We start from the raw sequence: 11,248 nt of genomic DNA, 5'->3' as shown, positions 1-11,248 counted from the left end.
CTCTGTATACGTTGCAAGCTTCCAATGGGGCTTAGGCAAAAGAGATGGCATGTCCTGTGTCGACTGCAATAAAATGTACAGTATCTTCCATAATTTTTTTTATAGTTGTAAGAAAAAGGTAGCAGCTCCTCATTCATAAGGACAGCCGAAGTGCAGGTGGCAAGGAAATTGACAAGGCAGGAATTTAGAAGATGTGGGAATGAACTTGAATAAGGTGGTCTCATGATATTTGATAAAGGCCAGCCACATTATGTCAAGTGCCCCATCATTAAAAAAAGAAAAAAAAAACTGGAAATGAAAAGGGTTACCATTTAAGGCACTTTAGGGCATACTTTTTGTTTTTTTATACAGTAGAAAGCAAGTGAATCTTTTTGAGTCTGAACGAAGTGCCAAATTCTTGCACGTGGCACTGTAGTTGCAGAGCACAGTCATTGAAGCAGGCACAAAGCTTTCTTTGTCAAACCAATGAGGGTGTGCTATGTGAGAAGAACTCTCGTGGCTTATAGTGTATGCTCCTTTTCAAGGCCAACTGCAAAGAAAGTTTGCACCGCTTAAAATAAGCCTAGATCATCACGAAACGCTAGCTAAATAGCAACATTTTTTATACCGAAAGTGAAAAAGAGCACTACCCTCAAAGTATGCTGGAAGTGCAGCGGAATCCATTACATTGAGAAGCAGCGTGGGGCCTGAGCATGGCCAGCAATGTGCTGAGAATCTCGGAGGCCAATGTTTGGAATATGCATAATACTACTCAGCGGTCAAGTGCCTAAGCCGCCGTGGTTGCTCAGTGGCTATGGTGTTGGGCTGCTGAGCACGAGGTCGCGGGATCGAATCCCGGCCACAGTGGCCGCATTTCGATGGGGGTGAAATGCGAAAACACCCGTGTACTTAGATTTAGGTGCACGTTAAAGAACCCCAGGTGGTCGAAATTTCCGGAGTCCTCCACTACGGCACGCCTCATAATCAGAAAGTGGTTTTGGCAGGTAAAACCCCATAATAATATAAACGGTCAAGTGCCTGTTTCATCTGCTTAAGTGCTAGTTAAAGGCTGTGAATAAAAGAAATTGACAATTACCAGCATGGGTACTTGGAGTGGGTACTTGCTGCAGACCCCTTCATCCTTGAGATGGCAGTAGTACACCTACAGCCCAAGAACTGTTGGGGTCATGTTTTATTTCTTATTACCAACCTTTCCTATCAGTAAAAAAAATTTTCTGTCCTGTGTATAGCATAGCCCATAAATTCCAGCTGCAGTTAAATCTTGGACTCTGTGAAACGCCTAGTTTAAGATAATGTAGATATAGGGGAGCCTCAGTGCAAAATTTGACATTCATTATACAAGCGGCAGCATTGCGAAAAGCTGTACAAAACAACAGTTTCTGATACTGAAACTGAAGAAGGTCACCACCATTACCGCTTGCTGGTTACCATTACCTAATGCATGGCTTTTCGACATCCGCAATCTTGGGAGGCCTTGCCGCTGTGTAGCATAGATACCACGGCTGCTGCAAGGTATCATGGCGAGCCCTCTGCCAGTGTTATACACTCTGACATCTGCGAGCTTTGATTGGTTTCTGTGGTTCTCCATGCGTTGCTATGCCTGTAAAACCTCCTTGGGTTACGGGAACCAGCCTGAGTGCCTGTGGCACACTGAAAAACCTCGGACACGGCGTGCTGGTACTTTCATCATGTCGACACCACCAGGTATATGTCTGTTTATTGCTGTTTTAAAGTCCATTAACAAAAAACTGTGCAATTACCACTTTTAGGAATTTTCAAACATTGGTTTATTGGTATATACTACTCATTTATAACAAATTTAGTGGCATAATTTCTTTCTCTTGCAAAACGTTTCTAAAGCGTTTGGAGCAAATTTACATAAACTTTATGCTTGCAAACCTCTTTTTACCTCTTCATTGAGCAATATATGTGTAGTCATTGCCACAAATATTACAGGCCGTGCTTCAAATCCAACTATTCTGGGAAACAAAGCGTAGCACCAAAGACAGCTTTTCACTTATTTTTCCACTGCTAAGGAAAGTCGCAAAGTGTGTGAAATTAAATGAAGCATGAAAATGGTGCAGAGACCTTTGCCACAGGGCTCGCATCAGGTCCTGCGCAAGCTATGTGCACGCTGTCGGTGAGAGACCCGATCTTTCAACATCTGCGAAAAGGCTCCCAAAACGATGCAGTTTCAGAAATGCAGACTCTGAGTACTGCCAAAGTGCTGCCATTTATGTAGTAGAACAAAGACCAAATAAGCACCTCCTTTGAGTGCTGGAAAAGTGTTGCCATCTATGTAGTAGAAGTAGACACACTTTGTTCATTCAAATCACTTTGAAAATGGGAATATTGCCTTGGACTAGCTGACGAGGTAAAGTTTATGAGTATCATATTGATGAGCTAAGCTCGTCCAAAGTGCTTGAGGGTTTAAGGAGTTATTTTGTGATGTGTTTAAATAAAACATCCCTCATGCCTCAAGCTCATGTGTAGCATTTTATGCATACTCTTCAGCAAAATTATCTACTTTTTGTTGGCTGCAGCATATATTTTCCTACAATAATTACTAGAGGGAACTCCGGCGCTGGAATGGAAATGATGGGAAATACATGGATTTGTCTGATCTCTGTGCTTGTGGCTTCAGACATTCTTGCGACTTCGTTTATTATGTTTATCTGCCTTCATTTTCCTAAAGTTCACAGCACTCAATATTTTGCTAAGTGTGGAAGACTTTGCAAGCACACACACAACCACTATTAAATGTAGCAGTTCAGCCTGGCAAGGTGGCCAAACGGAAACGCACCAAGCATCTCAACGCGCTGACTTGCTCGCGAGAAATTCATAAGGCCTTTCTATGGCTCTTATTGGTGCATATGATCGTGGCATAATGATTTCAATATCAGGCTTCTGTGATAGAGGTCATGTGTTTGAATCCTGCTGTCGGGCAATTTTAATAATGTTTATTTAATTTGTATCACCCAGTACTTGATCAAAGTGATGAGTTTACAAAGTCAAGAAGCCCTTTGAAGTCAGAAGGACGAAGTTTGGGCAAATCTATGTGCTTCCCATAATTCCCATGCCGGCATACCGCCCCCATTGCAGTTCCCATAGACAACAGCGCTAGAGTTCCCTCTAGTAATTATACTATGAAACTCTATGGGTTGCAGAGCAGGAAAGGATGGACAGATACAGGCGTGGATTTAGCCCTCTCATGGGCTGTTTCATTCCCACCACAGGAATGTGTTGCCATCTTGCAGAGACTAGAAATAAAGGTGCATTGGTGCCCTCTGTTCTTGCAAATTTGGATTAACAGTCTTTCTGATGCTTTAAGCCGATCTTGGTGATGGTGACTGCTCAATCGTTTCATGCGAGTTGCGACATCAGAAGGTGCTAAAAGCTTTGAAATAATTTTGTTAGCAACAGAAAAGCATCATTTATTCGGAATTTGGTGTGAGTCTGCTTTGTTGATGCTGCAACATGAAAGCAGTAGAGAAACAAGCAGGTTCATTGCATTTGTCAGGGCTGTGCTGTACCACTTTGTGCAGACCCGTGCTTTAGGCAGCTACAGAAAGTGAAGAACTCTCTCCTTTTTTTTAGATGTTCATGTTGTTTCTTGAGTCGTACGAAAAAGCTTTTTTGGCTCTTTCGTGCACCTATTAGGTAGTGGGAAGAATACCTCTAACTGGAGTGCATGCAAAAATTTTACGTAAGAAATCTGATTTATGGGAAATTTCCGCAACCATGTCTTATGAAAAAACCCCTCTAAGTAGACTTCTCTTCTGTGTACAACAAATTTGCTCATAAGAAGGTTGAAGGGCAGGAGCTGTGGGGACGGCTGACATTTCCCTCCCTCCTTGACTAACCTGTGATGGGTGGCAACTAACAGCATTTTTCGCTCAGCTATGTGCGATGCTGTTTTAAGCTTGAAACACTCTTTCATCACTTAGGTTCAGAATTTGTGCACCCCTGAGCATCGTTCACCTGTGTTCGTAAATGTTCTTGGCTATATGAAGGACAGTAGTTTCAAATAATTTATTGTATACTTCCACTCCAGGCAAGTGTGTCGCAGTGAAAGGCATCTAATATAGATAAAAACTGCAATGCATTGAATGACCTCGTATGCAAGGTTATATAATGGTAGCAGAAAAAAGTTTAAATTTTTTACAAAGTGCTATACTTATATTGCATGAGAAATAGGTGCTTTATATATCGAACAAATGTATGCAGTACTTTGTATGTTTAACATTTACATGTGTACTAAACAAGAAGCCATTCCTTTAATCTCAGATTTTAAAAAAAGCAAATGGAATGGTGGTGGTAAACAAACAAACAAAAGAAGGAGCTCCTGACACACCCTCATGCCCTACATAGACTGCATCGTAAGTCTGCACATGGACAGCTGGCACACCACACACTGGCAAACTGTTGCGACCTGCCATTCTAATTCTTGCCAGCTAATTTTAGTGAATGCTCTTGAAGTGCCAACAAAGAGAAATGGAGAGTTGCCCATGGCCACCTGTTTGTAAGCAGCGAAGCGATCCATATTGTTGAGGATGAAACAAAATTCGCCGGCCGAGAACCAAATCAAACAAGAGGAGTGCTATGGTGCTCATGTGGTTTTGGATAGTTCTCTGTCCTGTATATTGCCCCGTTTTATTATTGACAGAGCTACACCAACTGGCCTGTGCTTCTGCCTCATCGAACTGGCCTGCACTTCTACCTGCGTTGAATCTCTAGATGATAAACATGGATATAATGAATTATCAGCAAAAATGAAATAAATATAAAAGGTCGCTCCGATTTCATTAGGTGAAGAATACGTATAGCGAGTCTTGAACATAACAAACATACCTTAATGCCAGTTGCAATTTCATAGTAATGAGGTTCAAGTATCGTACTACAACATTAAAAACCTCATAATAAAGACTGGGTGGTTGCGCTATCAATAAATAGGCATTTCAAGCTACACAAAAGTAAGGAATGGGCACACTTGGGTATTTTAAAATGCCTGGTCGTAAAAAAATTTCGAGCAGTTTAGCCCAAAGTGCACAGCAGTGACAGCGGTCGCCAGTGTAACTACGGAAAATGGCTGCTTGTGATTATTTCACTTCCTTTCCCCACATCTCGCTTTGCACCAGCCGAGGTGCTGGAGTGTGCCAACGGTCAAGTCAGCCTGTGCCAGTGTTTCATCCTGCTCTATTTCCTCCTTTGGGTTTTTCCATGAAGGAAGAGCACTAGGAGGGAGCTGCACAGTCAACCTTTGCAACCTATGTCTCCATGGTTACCAAGAAGCTGTCCCTTTTGCTTTTTCTCTCTCCCGCGCCTCCAAAAGTCAGCTCAACACATGACCTCCGACTCTCTGCTGTGCTCAGTGGACTCAACCTAGTATGCTAGGTTTCCAGTAGATTATAGTCAATGGGTGACTTCAATGCCAAGGTAGGCAAGAAGGAGGCTTGAGACAAATCAGTGGGGGAATATGGCATAGGTTCTAGGAATAGCAGGGGAGAGTTATTAGTAGAGTTTGCGGAAAAGAATAATATGCGGATAATGAATACCTTCTTCCGCAAACGGGATAGCTGAAAGCGAATGTGGAGGAGCCCGAATGGCGAGACTAGAAATGAAATAGACCTCATACTCTGCGCTAACCCTGGCATCATACAAGATGTGGACGTGCTCGGCAAGGTGATCTGCAGTGACCATAGGATGGTAAGAACTTGAATTACCCTAGACTTGAGGAGGGAACGGAAGAAACATACATAAGAAGCCGATCAATGAGTTAGCGGTAAGAGGGAAAATAGAGGAATTCCGGATCAAGCTACAGAACAGATATTCGGATTCAACTCGGGAAGAAGACCTTAGTGTTGAAGCAATGAACAACAATATAAAGGGCATCATTAAGGAGTGTGCAATAGAAGTGGGTGGTGACATTGTTAGACAGGATACCAGTAAGCTATCACAGGAGACGAAAGTTCTGATTAAGAAATGCCAATGCATGAAAGCCTCTAACCCTACAGCAAGAATAGAACTGGCAGAACTTTCCAAGTCAATCAACAAGCGTAAGACAGCTGACATAAGGAAGTATAATATGGATAGAATTGAACATGCTCTCAAAAACGGAGGAAGCCTAAAAGCAGTGAAGAAAAGGGCAAGAATAATAGGCAAGAATCAGATGTATGTGTTAAGACACAAAGCCGGCAGTATCATTACTAATATGGATGAGATAGTTCAAGTGGCTGAGGAGTTCTATAGAGATTTATACAGTACCAGTGGCACCCACAACAATAATGGAAGAAAGAATAGTCTAGAGGAATTTGAAATCCCACAAGTAACGCCGGAAGAAGTAAAGAAAGCCTTGGGAGCTATGCAAAGGGGGAAAGCAGCTGGGGAGAATCAGGTAACAGCAAATTTGTTGAAGGATGGTGGGCAGATTGTTCTAGAAAAACTGGCCACCCTGTATACGCAATGTTTCATGACCTCGAGCCTACCGGAATCTTGGAAGAATGCTAACATAATCCTAATCCATAAGAAAGGGGACGCCAAAGACTTGAAAAATTATAGACCGATCAGCTTACTGTAAGTTGCCTACAAAGTATTTACTAAGGTAATCGCAAATAGAATCAGGAACACCTTCGACTTCTGTCAACCAAAGGACCAGGCAGGATTCCGTAAAGGCTACTCAACAATAGACCATATTCACACTATCAATCAGGTGATAAGAGAAATGTGCAGAATATAACCAACCCTTACATACAGCTTTCATTGATTGTGAGAAAGCGTTTTATTCAGTCGAAACCTCAGTAGTCATGGAGGCATTACGGAATCAGGGTGTAGACGAGCCGTATGTAAAAATACTGAAAGATATCTATAGCGCATCCACAGCCACCGTAGTCCTTCATAAAGAAGGCAACAAAATCCCAATAAAGAAAAGCATCAGGCAGGGAGATACGATCTCTCCAATGATATTCACAGCGTGTTTACAGGAGGTATTCAGAGACCTGGAGGGGGAAGAATTGGGGATAAGAGTTAATGGAGAATATCTTAGTAACTTGCAATTCGCTGATGATATTGCCTTGCTCAGGGGACCAATTGCAATGTATGCTCACTGAGCTGGAGAGGCAAAGCAGAAGGGTGGGTCTAAAAATTAATCTGCAGAAAACTAAAGTAATGTTTAACAGTCTCAGAAGAGAACAGCAGTTTACGATAGGTACCGAGGCACTGGAAGTGGTAAGGGAAGACATCTATTTAGGGCAGGTAGTGACCGCAGATCCGGATCATGAGATTGAAATAATCAGAATAATAAGAATGGGCTGGGGTACATTTGGCAGGCATTCTCAGATCATGAACAGCAGGTTGCCATTATCTCTCAAGAGAAAAGTGTATAACAGCTGTGTCTTACCAGTACTCACGTACAGGGCAGAAACCTGGAGGCTTACGAAAATGGTTCTACTTAAATTGAGGACGACACAACAAGCTATGGAAAGAAGAATGATGGGTGTAACATTAAGGGATAAGAAAAGAGCAGATTAGGTGGAGGAACAAACGCGAGTTAATGACATCTTAGTTGAAATCAAGACAAACAAATGGGGGCAGGGCAGGACATGTAATAAGGAGCGAAGATAACCGATGGTCATTAAGGGTTACGGACTGGATTCCAAGGGAAGGGAAGCGTAGCAGGGGGCAGCAGAAAGTTAGGTGGGTGCACGAGATTAAGAAGTTTGCAGGTACAACATGGCCACGATTAGCACGTGACCGGGGTAGTTGGAGAAGTATGGGAGAGGTCTTTGCCCTGCAGTGGGCGTAACCAGGCTGATGATGATGATGATGATGATGATGATGATGATGATGATGATGATAGTCAATGCGTACTTTGTTCGGGTGCTCTGCCAACCACTCTGTGCACATTTTCTCTTGATATGTTTGTGCAACGTCAATCTTTCCTGTAATGTGCACATTCATCTTTGTTGCATTTTGCGAGAGCAGCAGCTGCATATTAATGTTGCATCCAGTGTCTTTTTGGAAAGGTACACAATGAGTGTGGTGGTGGGAGATGCTAAAACATACCACAAGATGATGACGTACTGCGCCAACTTTCTTAGATTTCAGTTTTGTTGCATAACGCTCCCTCCTAGTTTCTTTTGGCCCTTCATGGGGGGCTTTTTGCTGCTGTCAACAAGATGTTACACCTCTTTCATCAAAGGCAGCATGCTGATCAATGTCTGCTGTGGTGTACAATTTAAACCCCTGGCAGAAGCACAAATCTGCATGACGGGGGAGGCTAAACTAGTCATGTAATGTTGAGACTTGTATGTAAGGAATTACATGTAAATAATTACTTGTAATCAGTAAAAAATTTTGGTAATTATGTAATCTTTCAATTACTTCTTTTACTCGGTAATGCTCACTGTAATTCAGTTACTTTTCTTTTTCTGAAACGGATTACATGTGACCATTTACTTTACTGATTAGACGAGACGCAACAGGCAACCTAGCGTCAAGCACTTAAATTTGGAAGGAAACTAATTTAGAACGGCAGCAGTCGCGCCATGCAGCACCCTTGCAGATATGCATGCTCAGACAAGAAGACCTGTGAACACAGTATTTCCTCATCTTAATGCTCCACCAGATGTTGGCGTACAAATTGAACTGATTGATATAACTTGGCACTATTATGGCTTAGGTGGGAACCACCACTTCAGATGCTGATGCCAGGAAATCATCTAAGGGCAATTTTTTCCACTTTTTATTGACCATACAGTGATCGCCTTCTAAGAACCAGTGACAATTATGTGCTGCACTTTCTAGAGGACCCAGATACTAAGTATAAACACCATCTTGAGCACAAGATTCATATGTTATGCCACCCTTCCCCCAGGTATGATTATTGAATGAGTTATCAGTATCACTGCTCATCTGGTTTCATCAGAACAAAATGAGGGCAGATGACTGACAAAAATTTTTTAATGAGATTAGTATAGAAGATAAAATTTTTTAAAATTGGGTCTTGCATTCCAAAACCAGGATCTGGTTATGAGGCACAGCGTAGTGGAAGACTACGAATTAATTTTGACTATCTGGAGTTCTTTAACGTACAGCTATGTTTAGGTACATGAGCGTTTTTACATTAAGCTTCCGTCAAAATGCAGCTGCCGTAACCAAGAATTGAACCGGCGTTAAGTAACGCAGCACCATAGCCACCGAGCCACCGCAGCAGGTGTTAGTGTAGATTAACGTGTAAAGGGCTGTGGAAGAAACACTGAAAGAGCCAGGCCAGCTCATTATTACATTTAATATATTTGTGCAATGTCAAAGATATGGGCGAAAGTAACATAAAAGTAGTCAATTACATTTTAGTAATTGCTCAGTTACATTTGTGGGAAAGTAATTGGTCGCTGTAATCAATTGCATTTTTAATGAAGCAATTGTAATTATAATCAGTTAATTTTCTTCTGTAACATGTATAAATCTGGTAATGACCAACAGCATGAAGGGGCACACAGAAGCATGCATTTGTATGCATTGGAGTGAACTGATTAGCAAGCTGGGCATCTTTGGTGCGTGAAAATGACACTTCTCTCCAACACAAGTCTCCTGTGTGAACTGAGGGAAACTTTGTTCAAGAGCCGTTCACTGATTGCATATGGTCTTCTACCCATGCACTCACATTTTATGCAACGCTACCTACGTCAGTTGGTGCAGTGTGGCTGAGCAAAGGCAAAGCGTAAAGCATTGCACACCTCTAGTAACATATACTTCAATAACTATAACCAAAATCTTGCTCATGACTGGCTCCTATATAAGTGCCATTGGTTTCTTCAGTCCTTGCTTTTCGAGATACGCAAGCTTAAATGAGTGTTATCCTGCGAAATGCAGCAAGGGAAATATGGATTCAAAGTATTAGAAGCAAACAAAAAATGCCTTTGGTATCCATTTTTACTGGCAGCTTCCCAAAATAGCTGCTCCTTTTATGGTGTAAAGAGTGGCAACAAAACAGAAACATAGGGCATGAACTGGGAGTGGTACAAGACAATTTTTAAAGGGTTCATACAAATAATATTAGTAATAAAGTTGTTTAAATAAGTTCTGCAATTGCAGAAAAAAACGCTTTGCAATTCTATGCCAATTTGAACAACCTGTACATCAAGAACAGTGAAGCTGCTTAATAGTGTTCTCACACCCTTCGGAAGTCCTGGGGGTCCATTTTGCCACTGCCCAAAATCTACCAAAGTCTTTCCAAACGCTTCACCATATCCAGAGCATACCATTCATCACTTTCAGAGCATATCCATTCGTCACTATGCCCAAGCCTTTGCATGTGCTTCATAGCTTTGTTGAGAGACCTGCGTTCATCCTTTAAAGACAATTTTTTTAAATGGCACGGCATGAAGGAAATCATAAGAACAGATATTAAATTGATCTTAGCCAACCTTTGCAGTCGTCAAGCAATGGTTTGTACCTGCAACAAAGACAGGTGCATGGTCAACCATTAATTGCAAAGAGTGCGGATGCAAACCATTGCTTGACTAGTGTTCAATAATTGCAAAAAAACAGAAATAAACTGCCACATTTGATAATACGAGCACAGAATATGTCAAAACTGGAAGACAAGTGCATCAGCGTGCCATCGAATACACAGTCAGCAATAGAAATAGCATTTTTGAGTGGCTGCACACGCATGGAATGACTTTTCTCAGAGCATGCGCATTGGTGTTCGGCAACATATAAAATTGTCACGATAGTTTCACAATAAAATTGTTGACAGTTTATGCTGTGTGTGCATCTTCGTTCCTTGCTTTTGTCCACGTCTTTTACACGCAACGTAATGCATTCTAACCTAGACATGCAGCTACTCAACGTGACATCCGAGATAAGGCTGAAAAATAACGGAGGGGGCGTGCTGGGATTTGCATTATGATAACTACCACCAACTACAGACATTGTGCATTTGGATGCCGTTTAAATGCTGCTAACAAGAAAACTACAATTACACATCAGTGCCATGGCTTTTGCCAAGTTCGGTTGAGTGGTATATACAGGTAAAACTTGATCCAACGGAACCCAATTTTACAAAGTTCTCGATGTACCGAAGACATTTACATTCCCCAGCAGGTACCTATAGAGTTCAATGTTATCAACGCAAATTAACGAAACAAACTTGGCTAAACTCGATTTAATGAAGTTTTTTCTAAAATAAATTAGTAAAAAAAGGGGCGATTTCTTTCTAATTTTGACACAGACGGGTTCTTCGACC

This window comes from Dermacentor variabilis, chromosome 2 (assembly GCF_050947875.1).
Source record: "Dermacentor variabilis isolate Ectoservices chromosome 2, ASM5094787v1, whole genome shotgun sequence".
Classification (NCBI taxonomy): domain Eukaryota; kingdom Metazoa; phylum Arthropoda; class Arachnida; order Ixodida; family Ixodidae; genus Dermacentor; species Dermacentor variabilis.
The sequence above is the reverse complement of the archived record's forward strand: the minus strand, read 5'-3'. Positions refer to the sequence as shown.